The sequence below is a fragment of the Heliangelus exortis genome, chromosome 18 (assembly GCF_036169615.1).
Source record: "Heliangelus exortis chromosome 18, bHelExo1.hap1, whole genome shotgun sequence".
Taxonomy (NCBI): domain Eukaryota; kingdom Metazoa; phylum Chordata; class Aves; order Apodiformes; family Trochilidae; genus Heliangelus; species Heliangelus exortis.
The window spans coordinates 5709241-5723559 of NC_092439.1; the positions used below are offsets into that span (position 1 = coordinate 5709241).

General features: G+C 37.7%; 1 long non-coding RNA gene across 1 annotated transcript in view; it reads left to right on the forward strand.

Annotated features, from left to right (window-relative positions):
- Window positions 1-864: 864 nt before the first annotated feature.
- LOC139804468 (uncharacterized) overlaps window positions 865-14319 on the forward strand; it is a 244637-nt gene continuing 231182 nt past the window's right edge. Inside the window, exon 1 of the long non-coding RNA XR_011729396.1 lies at window positions 865-916. This is a non-coding gene — a long non-coding RNA (uncharacterized lncRNA). The remainder of the gene's footprint in view (window positions 917-14319) is intronic.

The window sequence follows — 14319 nt, forward strand, 5'->3', positions numbered from 1 at the left end:
ACCAGCTTCACAGAAAATGAAGTATTATTTCTGAAGTCTGGAAAGCAGAAGACATAGCTCAATTCAGAGGAACGTGTAGCCCTTTGCTGCACAGGAGATCCAACTTAACAGCCCTAATAGTTTCCTTTGGCATAAAAACCTCTTATTCTCTTAATGTGATTATAGGATTATGGTACTGTATTTTTTATCTGAGAATTGGCTTGGGTTTACAGCTTCTAATCTATGACCTAAGAGAACTTCCCTCTTACCCAAATTTCACTCATGCTCTATGCATCACTCATCCTCATTAGCAAGATGCTCTAAAATCAGTACTTGTGCTGATCCTACCCATTTAGAAAGGTTTGAGATTATTTCCTGACCTTTTGGAGCTTGCAGGAATGACTGGAATATAAATCTTGTAAAATCATGCTAATAAAGACATGGATTCACATGAACTCATCAGGGAGACACCACACTAAATAATAATGTGTTGAGATACTAGGGGAGCATGAGCAGCCAAATAGCTTCGTTGTTCCTTTAATGTAAAAAATGTTTAAGAACCCTCCTTATCTTTTCCAACACCAGGTATTATCTCTTATTATTCTCTTGTACCTTTATGCAGTATAGCTATAATTAATGAATCATCATCTAAGACTATAGCTAAACAAGATACCTCCCAATTCTTTTTACTCATTTGAAATATTTTAGCTTCAGCAATTTGTATTAAGGAGAATAAACAAAACCTACCCAATGAAGAAACAAGAGTAAACAGACAGCCATCAAAGTGGAAATAACCAAGAAGGCTTAGAAAAAACCAAAACAACCAAGCAAACAAAAAAAGCACAATCCCCCCCCCAAACTAAAACAAAACAAAAAACAACAAAGCAAACAAAAAAAAAAAAAAAAAAAAAACCCAAAAAACAAAAACACACAGGAGGTGTGGGGAAAGATGCAATCTAATTCAGAAGATTAAAGTAACTTGAGATGTCAAATAGTCATAAGATCTGCTTATCCTTATTTCAAATACCAAGACCATGCTATCTGTTCCACCTTCTGAAAATATAGCAATTATTTTTGGTCTCACTGCAATGCCAGCCAAGACAATGGAGTGCTTTTAACACAGCTAAAGAAGCACATCTATACACACAGCCCTCAAAGATTTGATCCAAGGCTCACTCCAATTATTAGATTTCCATTTTTTGCAATAGGCTTTGAATCAGGGGGACATCACTGGCTTTCTGAAACTTCAGTATTATTGCAGTGCTGGGTGGATTTTAGTGAGCACATTATATAAAAGGATACTCTACCTACTGAAGGAAGCCAGATGAAGTGGAGATGAATGTGTCATCTTTAAAAAGACTTGCCCTCAAAGCATGGTTTGCTTCATCTTTACTGAGTCTGAGTTATCCTGGAAAAACATCAATGATGGAATGATGTATAGATTCCTGGCCAGTGTAAAAGTTGATGTAAAGAAAATGGAACAGCAACAGAAAAGGGAACATACTAAGAAAACAGAGTAACCTGCAGTATACATGATCCTCCTTAACAGCCAGGTAATGCTTATGGTCAGGATCTAGAAGATTCTCCCTCTCCTCTGCTCACCTGAAGGCTCACAAGAATCTGTGCCTCAAGGTTAATCTCTGAATGAATTTCCTATGAATGTAGCTTTCATTTCAACTTTTTTTACTGATTTTCTTCTACTTGTTCACAAACAGCACTAAAATCATAGTTTTAAAAACATCTGAGGTTGGTCCATTTTTTTCCTGCTACCTACTTTTAGTTGTGCTTTTTACTTTCCCTCCACACAAGGAAAAGTGAATAAACTATCTGCCACTGTGCTAGGGAGACACACTGGGATTTATGACAGATCTAGGTCATCTGTACTACAAGAGATTTTCTTGTCACTTTACTACAACCACATGCAATGGAGAAAATCAAGCTTTTCAGTGCTCTGCAAAAAAAATTTAATTACAGCACCCTGCATTTCAATTCAAACAATTGTTCTGCATTTTATACAGCTGATTTGTAGACAAAAATAGAAACCTTTGCAGAAGACTCTTTGTACCCTCTTTCAGAGTTTAAGAATGATGTTCCTTTTAGAATTACAGGGAACAGTTCCAGGAGGGGAAAAACTATAATGGGAAAATGCTGTGCACTGCATTCTCTCGAAAGAGTACTTTTTGAAGAACTCTGCTGGTGGTTTCCCATAAAATAGGATGATATATTGAAGACTTTCAACTGAAATAGAACTACCAGAATAAAAACATTATTATACGGCTGTTTTTCACTTAATCCAGTTTAATTGCCATTCAGATTCCTTGGACCAAAAAGATGTAATAAAGCTGCCTTTTCCTGTCCTTCTCTTAATATACCTAATGGGGAGAAAATGAAGAACATAGAGCTCTTCATACCAGAGCATCAGCACTTGTCAAAATGTTATCTTGACAGTAGAAAGCAAAATGATCAACAATACTTACAAAAGGGATGGCCCACAGTATAATCTGAGATCCAATATTCTGTGTTTGTGTATTCCAACTCAGATTGTTTCAAATCTCTTATTTGGACTTTCATTCCAAATTGTTACTAAATTCACTACATATAAATCTTACCTTTTCCTAACAGTCACTTGCAAAGTTGTGTCAGTTGCTGGTCAGGATTTTAAACTCAGTTAATGATGACAGAACCTCACAATCCCTCCTGAAGATTTGGTCTCATAGTTATTTTCAGTTTTTTCATGACCAGATTTCAGTTTCATCACTAAAGGATAATTGAAGTAATATGTATTTACTCTAAATTTGGCATTACAACATAGTTCATTCATTGCTTTCATCTTATGATTTTATTAATCTTATTATTGTGGAATATTAATTTATTTTGTAAGCCTGTTCTTCAGCTTAACTTTTTTTCTACCTCTTCAAAATAATTCAGAACAGGAGTGATGAAATTTCATTGAGAAGAAAAAGCCTTAATAACTCACTAAATAATTTTTCCAGTTGAAATTCTCAAGGAAAACAGAAGTTACAAATCCAGGTACTTAACATACAGAACATCAGCCATAGCAGCACATTTCTACAGAAAAATATAATTGCTTTGAATCAAATTTTAATCAGGATCATGTCTTACCTTGGTTTGAGTTTAGTTGTTTAAGTTTCTGCAAATGTTTGATAATTAACATGACCAGATCATGCTATCTGTGACTCAAAGCACTTTATCTCCTCTGCTGCAAGCCTACATTCTGACCTTGAGAATGTCATGCAGCTTTTCCATTCTCCTCTTTATATTCCTACACATCTTCCCCCTCTTGTTGTGATGGATTTGAAGCTGTCATGTAATAACATATTAATACCTCATGTTGACCTGCCAGGGAAGATGAATATCTGAATAAATTCTGTGAGGTTCTGTCAGGAGAAGCAGACAGGAAGAAAATAGCTGCTTCAAGACACACATATCCACACACAGAGTCGTTAAGGAAGAAACTCAGCACTCTCATTTATAGTCAACCTATAAAACTGCTTTTCTGTAAAGAGCCTTGAGACAAAATATCCCAAAGTCTTGAAGCACAGATTTAAAACTAGATACTCCAGAAGAAAGAGAAGCAGTTGTTCTTTCTGGGAATTAAGATTCAGATATAAAATCCTAATAATACCGTATTTAACCTTGACCTGCCAAAGATGTCATCTATCCATGGTAAAATTTATGTTTAGGTAGATTTGTAGGGCTGTTTGCAGAAAGATTGTTGTAAGTGTCTTCTCACTGAGAGCTTTTGTTTCTAGTGTTAAAAGAAATGTTGCTTTGATGAAGAAAGTCTCTCACCACACATCCTACCAAATTAGCTAAGCCTGTGAAGCACTCACATTTAAAGTGCTAGAGTTGATAAACAAATGTACTATGGACAAACAATTTTCCAGATGAAGAATTTGGCTGTTGAGTGGTTTAAGATTGCCTGAGAAAATCAGAGCTTGATGACAGAGAAGTCTGAAAAAAAACATTAAATATTTTCTTCTTTATAGTTTACTTCATTTTCTTCATTACTAATACTATACAGTAAGTCAAAACTCTTATAAATTATTTTAAATTCTTTTACTGATAGAACTGTGAAAAAGTTGAATATATGATGTGTTCACTTTGCCAAAGCTTTTTCATGTACGTCAAGTACCTTTGAGCCACTCAATAACAGCAATTAGGAGCTGCAGGGGAGTGCTGTGAATTAACGAAGTCTGAAACTGCATGAAGAATTCAGGAGGAGAGAATGATGATAATAATGATATTGTGTAAATCTAGAATAAAAGATAAACATTGGAGATTTAGATACTGGATGATTAAGTAATTGAAGCTGTAAATTTTTTAATAGGTATAGTTGAACAAATACAAAAGAATTTATCACAGTATAGAAAAGTAAAATTAAGTAGGAAATCATAAAAACTTAGATTTTACAAGGAGAGATGGGATGGGACTTTGAGGAACCTGGTCTAGTGGAAGGTGTCCCTGCCCATGCTGGGGGGTTGAAACTACACAATCTCCAAGGTCAAATACAAGTTCACGTGCATCAGTATGCATGTAATGAGATGTTTCTTTTTGAGACAAGAGAAGAGAGGGTGAGGTGAAAATGCCTGAGGAGCTGCTGCATGGGCAGATGCCACCTCACCTGAATGTCTGTTTGGAATTTACTCTGAGCACACGAATCTCTCCTGGAAAGTAATTTCAGTCCTATAAACAATGCTCTGCTTGTGGCTCAGCCTCTCAGTACTGCAGTTTCTTCTACGTTCAACACAAGGGGTATTATTATCACCTGGTTTTGAGATAACCTTAATTCAGTGATGTCTCCTGTGGAGGACATAATATGAAGAGATTTAATGTCACTTAACACATATATTTTTATATGGGATGTTGGTGCACAAGACTGTGTTTGGTATAATACGTAAAATGTCCTTGAAAGAGCTGCATGATTACATATAAGCTTGAAAAAAAGAATAATATATAATGGCTCTAACTGTAGTCTCTACAATTCTGCTCTCTGATGAGGTAAAAAAGAAATCCAAATCTATCAGTATGGTCTTCCTTCACAGTTTTCTATCCCCAAACCCATGACACTAAGACCCACGTTTTAGTTATCACAGTAGGATTTGAGGGGGAAAAAATGCAAAACCTCCTGGGCTAAATCATTTAAAGCTTGGGATATACTCTGCAATACTCTGGCTTGCACATGAAAGTGAATAAGAAGCTAATGCAGTGTTTCATTACTGAAGTAAAATCTGCAAAAATTGCTGCTTATCAAAGCCAGTATTTCAAAATCAGTATTGCAGCAGGTTTTCTGTACGGGGAGCAAACATAAGGTTTACTTTCATATACCTCCCAGTGGTGACACCTCCTCATAATTGGAAACAGTGGGTGTATGTGTCATTATCTGCTCAAAAAAATCACATGTGATCTTTACAAGTATAATAATACATTTCCATTTCATTGTCATCACAAGGCAATGGTAGGTGTGCACAGAAGCACGTTGTATAGCAACAGTTGTTTCTCTATGCAGTGTTGGCATTTGGTAGTAGGATGGTTTGAAGGGTAATCTCAGGATCCAGAAGGAGTATTTTGTGGTTCAGTTGAACTGCTCAAATCTCATATTTAGTAGGATATTGGTATCAAGAAATGTTAGTTAAGGCATTCTATTTCCATGAGTCATGTTTAGTGTTTTTTTACCTGTTTCTCCTATATGAAACTCTTTTGCAGATGTGCAGATGTGCTTCATGTCATTAGTGGTTATAAAGTTCCCCCTCTATGCTATGTATAATTTATCATCATTTATTGCATGTATGCAACTCGTAGATGTTTCCTTCATCAGACACTTCTCTAGGTATTAACTCACCTTCTACACAAGAAGGGACAAAATTAAAATTAAAAGCATTTTGCATTTTCTGAACAGCTAAAATATAACCTGAATGTCTCCTCATGACTAGCAAACCCAAAACCTGAATGTTCTTCTAAGCATCTATAAACTTTTTGTGTGCTTGATTTATGACATTTCCAGAGCACTAAAATATTTTTTCTCATTTTCAGAGAAAAATTTTCACTTTTGAAATCTTGGACAAATGAAATAGGTAATGTCACATTTTAGTAAAATCACTGTATTGCAAATTAACAGCTGAATTTTTTTTTTCCACTGACACAAGCTATGCAACAAGTTGATTTTGTTGGATTCTCATTGCAGCCTCCAGTGACATGATGGAGACTTTTGTTGTTTCAAGCTTGAATCTGCCTCCTGTGTGTTTTCAGAGGTAATCTGCAACCACACAAAAAAGACTGAAAGAGACTGAGGATGAATCTTCTCAATGTTTCCTGTGGGCATCCCCCCAGTACTCATCCCTAAGGCAGGTAAGTAGTCTATAGAATGCAACAGAGAGGACATCTCCCCCAAAGACCCACTTCAGGCTTCACAAAAATCTCAGAGATTGCCCTGACATGATCCAGAATTTGCAAAACTGTTGCTTAATCCCTCTCTCTCTGCCTTCAGAGCTGTCCTTGTATTTGCCTAACAGACAGCACATCACCTTGAGCCTTATCTGCTACCCAACTGGGATCTAATACAAGTCAGACATTAACACATTAATCAAAATAGACAGACCAAGGTCTGCTTCCTTTCATTCTTGTCCCTCCTCACTCAATATAACTTATGCATAATAAGCATTTACTTAGCTTCCAATTAATTAGACAACCTACATCTTACCAGCAGCCAATCATATGCAAAGCCTTTCTTCTCTGAAAAACAAAACCTTTCAGATAATAATCTGGGAGTTGTTATTTTTGTTGGGTTTGGCACATTTTCCAAAACATTCCTGTGCTAAAGAAAATTATCATAACATTCAAAATAAAATTGCAAATATTCAGCTGCTCTCCTAAGGGTACAAAACCACGAAAATGATTTCATAGTCATATAAATTATTCATCCATTTAGAAGAAAATACTGTAGAGCATATCAAGCCAGGTTGTGCTCAGCAGCTGTAGGATTTTGCAGACATCAATCAGTAACGGAGCAGGTGGAGAACTTGCTCTTGGGTGCCTATAGCAACCACCAATAATACAAAAATCCCCAAATTATCAACATTACTGCTATTTTCTAAGTGTATATGAAATCAGGTCTTTAAAAAAAAAAAGGGCTGGTGTACTGGGGGGGGAGGAAATCTTACAGCACAGAAAAATGAGGAAAAGGAGCTGGTACCAGCCTACGGTATTCAGTGGCTAAAATATACAGATTCCTAGAAGAGGAAGGGGAGTGAGCAGTGATAGTATGAGTCTATGCAAAGTCAGTTGTCTGTTATTATTAAGAATGCAATTAATTTTGTAAAATGTTGTACTAGGCTGACACAATTTTCAGAGAAGTTTAAGAACTGGATCAAGGGCCAGAAAGTGGCAGTGGGACAGGAAATATTGAATTGCTGGATTTTAAGGAGAAGGACTGGCAGGAATAAAGCAAAAACAGGAGAAACATGGGGAAAAAAGTGTAGGAGATGACATACCTTTTTCATACCTTTTTCTGGTGATCTTTTTTTCAATGCATCTGCTTCTAAAAAAAAAAAAAAAAAAAAAAAAAAAAAAGAGAAAGAAAAAGAACCCTCTCTGACCATCTTTAATATTATGGTCTGACCTCAAGATATTTTTCTCTGATTTTCCTCCCCCTTGCCCTATGATTTTGGAATACTAAAATTTACTACTATATATGCATTTATTAAGAATGAAATACTTAATATTTATCCTTTTACTGCATGATTCAGAGGGGAAATCCTGCTAGCATTACAATAACCTAAAGGATGTTAAGACTGCCACTGAGTTTAATATTGTTTTTTATAGATTTGATCAGCATATTAAATAACTGTTCTTTTATTGTTGAGATCCCTTTCTTTAAAGCAAGGGTACCTTGGAAAGTTTAGTGACATTCCCTGCTGATATTTTTGAGATATAGGAATGTGAAAAAACCCAGACTTTGCAGTAACATATCTCTGAGCACACTTTATAGAGAAAAGCTAAGTCTGAGACTAAATAAAGTCAGTAAATGTCAATTTTCCAGCAATTACTCCTATAATTTAAGATTTACTACAACCATTTTTCTTTTTTAAAACTTAATACCAAAGCCAAGAAATGTTGCTTTAAAAAAAACAAACAAACAGTAAATTATCCACTGGGTTGGAAATTGGTTTGTAACACATTTTTGATTGAAAGAAGACTCTTTTTCATTCTAAGTGCTAAACAAAACTGCTGCAGATCCTGGACTTGCCAAAGCCTCCTTTGTGAAGTTTGCTTTCAGCATAGCACCAGCATAGCTTCAGGAGGGACTACAGACTCCAGTCTAATATTTCTTTTGTAAAGTACTCCATCCATACTCTGTAAAGTGCTTCTAGTACTGCATTCCTCCAGACCTAGGGTGACTCAAATTCACCCAGAGTTTTGTGCCTTCAGAAAACCTACAGCCATTTAGAGCATGCAGAAAAAGGATAATAAAAATTTTCATCAGCTAGAAAAAGATGGGTGAAAATGACAAATGCACGTAACTGAGAGAATATGCTTTTCAAATAAACAATAAAACCCAAGAATTAATGTTTCTCTGCAGCTACTCAGGGTTAATCCCCCATGAATGAAACCCTGGACTCAGACGGAAAGGAACGAGGCCAGACTTTTGGCTGCTGTCTTGAGTACAAAGAACATCAACTCTTGTAAAAATTCTAGAGATTTGCAGAATTTAGATTTCAGTTATGCTGAATGTACAAAGGTGTCTCACAAAATATGGCAGCCCCTTACCTGTTTGGCTTGGATCCTTTCCAACAAAGACATATATGTACCAAATTTCAGCCACAGTAGCTGACACTTAGAAAGAAAATCTGACTGAAGGACAAAGAAAGGCATATTGTGATGCATAATTATTTCTGCTCAAGAATGCGTAGGGGAAAATGTCAAGGTTTTTGCTTGACTGACCAGACCCTGAACTCAGTCACACCTTCAAAATGCCACTGTCTCCAATAATATTGCATAAGCATAACCAGGAATAATATCCAGGCCCACTGCTATATGAAGAGCTACCCTTTACTTGAGCAGAAAAAATATTTAAATTGTAAGACATAATGTTCATACTGTTGCACATATCCACGAAATGCCAGGAGCATTATGGTGTTGTTATCCTCCTGTTACAGCCTTAAAAGTTGGAGGGAGCAGGTGGGGATTTCATATGGTTTAAGGAACATTTTATAAAAAGCACTATCTGCAGAGGCCTTTTACAGAGTCTGAGACTGGAGAAAAAGGCTCCACTCAAAGCAGTCTGCCAGAGCCTGGAATCAAAGCACTGACATCACAGACATACCAGCTCAGAACCTTCAGCTCTGAATTTGACTTCCCTTTCACCCACTTGCTTCTGCAGGAGCTGTGACACTTCTGATGCTGCCCCTTCAGCAGTGGTCTGGGAACTGAACCTCTGAGGGACACCTCATGTTCCTCCATCCTCCTCAAGCAGTGACAGGACACAGAGCAGTGTCAGGGGAGCACTGGCTAAAAAACTCAGAGGAAAGCAACACCTGGAAGATGGTACAAAAGAAAATGGCAAATATACATAGGAATTGTATGAGCTAGAAAGAACATGAGTAGTGATTTTAAAAGATCCACATCCTGCATTGTATTCAATATGTTGTGTGTGCAGATGTGTAACTGTGCTGACCAGCTGACATCCTTGTACCAAGTACAGCAACAAAAGCATTCCTGCCTTTAAAGCCCCCTCTGAGGCTTGTGGGCTGAGAGAAGGATAGCAGAGCCAGGATCTCCCCAGCCTTCAACTTTTACCAGAATATATATGTTTATTCTCTTAATGAATTAACCTGCTGTTTACTGAAGCAAAGAATTAGATGATCTGAAATCTTCTGGGCATGCCAGAAATAAATTGACTCCCAAGATGTCAAAAGAAGCAAATAAGGATCTGCTGGAAAGCTGCTCTGAATAGGCAGCTTGTCTTGTGATGACACTTTCACCTCAGTAGAAGGCTAAACACCAAGGCTTCATAAATCCCCTTTATTCACACAAGCAGGGCTCAACACAAACTGGCATCCTACATTCAAAATAGGAGACCAGCTCACTGAAGCTTTGAAAAATTACCTCTGCTCTTCTGCCACATGAGGGAAAGGTATAGGAAACATATTCACAAATATGGCCAGGCACAGCAGTAAAGCTCATACTGATTTTCATTGTTAATAAAATATTAACACTCATGACTACCAGGATTTTTAACAGAAAAATTATCTGAATTGGTTTAATTAGAAAATTTATTAATGAAAACGAAACACTGGTCTGGGCACTGAATTAATGTTGGTCCACTGAAAAAGCAGTTGCACAATTGATTTCATTCTTGCCAACGGATTCAAGTGGATTCAAGATCTCTCAAGCAAACAGAATCCTGAGGCACAATCGCATTTAAATGTGAGCACGGGATTATGTTCAGTACACAATTTGATTAACTTAATCCTGATCTTTAGAACTGGCCTCTTTCACCAAGTCATTCCAGACCACTGAGCTGCTGAGAAATAGAAAGCTTCTGAAAGTGGCAGTTATAGACAGAAAAGAACATTTTTCACTCAATGAAATCCATGGGCTTCCTTAATTTATGCTTCCAACTGGACTGATTTCATTAAAGTTTTGTTTCGTTTTCTTTTAATTAGCCAGGGCAGCTTAAATTAATTATTAGTCATATGTATGGAAGCAGTACCAGGAAGTTCCATTTACACATCAAAAAAATAGAAAATTAAAAAAAAAAATATTTAGTCTAAAGATTGTTCAATTGAGTTGCAAAGCAAGATGCACTGAAATGTATTATTGATTTAGCTTCATTGACAAAAAATTTTTACAGTGCAATCTACAATGCAAGTTTAAAGCCATCATGCTCAGTGAGGCATAAAAATCTCCATGCAAAATTCTGCCCAGTGATGCTGGGTGTTATGTAGAAGGGTAAAGCTGTGCAGTCACTAGCCTGGAGCAGTCACTGCTCCCCTCCTCAAGGACACTGCTCTCCTCAAGAACAGTCTGCACATGAACCTGGCTCAGGGACTGAAAGGCAAAAGCTTTCAGTTCTCCTCCTCCAGGATTTATCTGCACACAGCTAAATACAACCTAGTACACTTTAAGATATAGGTGTGTTCTGAGTTACTCAAATTCCACTGAGTTATTCTCTGGTGTAATTAAAAGCAAAAATCTGGTCTTAATTGTACATGTGCTGTCTGTGCTGCTAGAAAATCCAGGCACCTCTTCATGGGTAACTGGACAAGTGAATGCTCCTGGTATTGTGTTGTTCACTGATAAAAGAGTTAAATATACTGACCTAATTTGTCTTTGATGGTTACACCACTTTAAGACACCTGAGGATAACTCACTTTCCAGTGCCATGGTTTCAAGCTGTTCTGCAGCAAACACCAGTGGGTAACAAGCACCTCCACGGCCAGCACTGCCTCAAGATGAGCTGTATCCCTCCCTTAGCCAGAATCCACATTTATCTGCAAATTGCCAAAGATTCAGTGGTAAAAAATTAATTTCCTATTTCTTTCAAATACACATAAGAAGAGGAAATACTCTCCTCCTTGTTGCATACAGCATTATCTTCTTTCTAGCAACCACCACTGCTTTGTTCCTTCCTAACCGGTGAGTTCAAGTTCAAAGTGCAGCTTTTAAATCCTTTTTCCACAATAGCTGCTATCTTTATAGTGGAAGAGTTTAACTGCTGGATACAGCAATTTCACTTTCTATTATGGCAGCCACATCATACAGTATATTGTAGTGCACAGCTTGCTTATTTGACCATAGCAATTGCAGCCAGATAGCTAATATGTTAAAAAATACCACCCTCCAAAGTATACTATTAAAATGTATTGCTTTTAACATAGGAGGCCCTCTTACATTTTTCTTCAACGTGCATTCTTTTCCTTTTAGTTTGTATTGAGAGCTTGGCATTCCAGGCTGTGAAGTTTAAAAAAGCTGACCTTGAAAACACGGTCATTTATTTTTGAACATTAGTTTAGTTTCACACCCTGCAAGTGGCTTCCTGCCTTCCACATTTTGCTGAACATTGTCTGAGCAGCCACAGCTCTGCTCCAGCTGCACCAGTCACTAAGGTCCTATCCCCTTATGGCTTGAAATGTGAAAACCAGTCTGGTTTACTAACCCATGCTATGATGCTAATGCCCCCACCCTCTTCCATGGAAACTGGGAGCTGCTCACTCCCACACCTTCCTGCTTTTAGAGGTGGAAGAAAATTCATTCCAAGAGCTTCCTCAGAATTGGCAGGGGGAATTTTTAATCCTCCATGGGCTCCACACGATATTCTCCCTGATTTCCCACACAGGTGGGAAGATCTACCTAGGGAGGGCCTTTTCCCATTAAAAACCAGAAGCAGTTTTTCTAACACCCAGTGTGCAGGATAAGCACAGCACAGTGCACCCTTCCACCCTGCTAAAATGTGGGAATGTCCCTTCCTTACAGCAACCTGTTGAGCTGACATTAAGGGTAAAGGGCTTGCTCTGTGCTAATAGCAACTGGTAAAATCTCCATGAAACTTCCCTAACAGCAGCACTATTACTATCAACAGATAAATTGTCATAGACACTGCAAGAAGCAAAACCAGGAGTATATGGTTTTGCTACCATGAGAAATGGTAGAGCATTTCCCTGCTCCACAGGGAAATGTGGGATTGTAGCAACGATGCTGATGCATCTGGAATTGTGAAATATGTACAGTACTCCATGCAGGTATTAATTTTATGCTCTTATACATTCCCAGACACTAAAGATGTTGGGCTAAAGACACTTAGCTACAAACAGTTCTCAAATATGGCTGTTCCAACACTGTCCTAATTCCTGAGACTTCCAGCTAGCTGCAAGCTCCACACATTTAAGTTTCAGAAAGCTATGAAAGAATCAACAGCACATTATGTGTTAGCTTAAATATCTTTCCCACATGACCCAATTCAGAAAGGCCTATTTGGAAAGTATTTCCCCATCTTACAAAAAAAGCACCACTTATTCACATTTCAAGTTCTCACCTCCATTTAGCATCACATTTAATCAGATTTACAATGCCACTGTCCTTAACAGAATTCTCCCTGAGATGGAATAATGCAGTTCACAATTAGGAAATAAGCACATGACACAGCAAAATCAGGATACAGTAGTTTATATGTTCCTGCCTATCAGATGAGCTTTTATAACTTATTAAATGTAAGCTCTGAGCTTAACCCAATTATTAAGTAAAACAGGCTCACTTAGCCCTGATAGAACATAGCTCAAAATGTATTAACTTGCATTGGAAGTACCACCCACCATCAACCAGTGCTACTGAGGAGCACTATTAAAATAAACAGCTAGAAATCCCCTTCAGCTACCAAATTCTCAGGGACCTGTTATTACATCTACTATGAGGAATAAAGGAAAGTAAGTATTAATGATGATATTTCTGTGGCAGACTTAAAAAAGACTGCTGCTGCTTAAGGGTCCTTTTATTGGCACTGCATTACCACTAGAACACATATTGTTAAATAACACTGTTATGTCAGCTCTCTCATAGACTCACAGGTTCTTAGCCAGCTGCAGCATTGATACAGATTTATTAGACTTACACAACCACATCACCTCAATAAACTCCAGGCATCTAAAAGTTTCCCATAGCCACAGCATTTGAAGCAGGACAGAGCAGTCCAGCAGCTCATGCTGGAGAAGCTTTAGTAAGCAAACAGACTTCAGCAGGGCTGGAACTGCTGATTCTGTAGGCATCACAATCCAGCATTGCTGCTTCTTTTGAAGCACTTGTGTCAGGTAATCATTATCATCAACCAACTGCATCAGGAAAATTACTCTGACATCAAAGTGAACATATCTGAGAGCAGGAAACCTTGCTGGCATATGTGCCTAAGGGACATTGCTCCAGAAGACCTTGTTACTGAATGGCTTCAGCTGAAATGTCTGCAAGGACACGGCTGAGCAAGTGCTCTTGTTTGATTCATTCTTCATGTCTGAATGCAGAGCACGTGCCTGAGAGGAAAGGGAGATCTTGCCATGCCTTTAAAATGCATCTCTTGGTATTCTGAGAGATTCCAAATCATCTGGGCAGTGTGTGGGGTGTCAATGTGGGACTGACTCTTTACACTTGCAAGAATATTGAAGGCAGTATTTTTGTACATTTAATTCTGAACAACCAAAACCTGAGTCTTTATTTAACAAGCCACTAACTTAGTTCCTTCTAAAGATACACACATTAGAAATCAGGGCTTTGAGATTCATTTGGCTTTGGCTCAAGATGAAATACTCAGTCTTTGCTCAATTCTTACCCCGG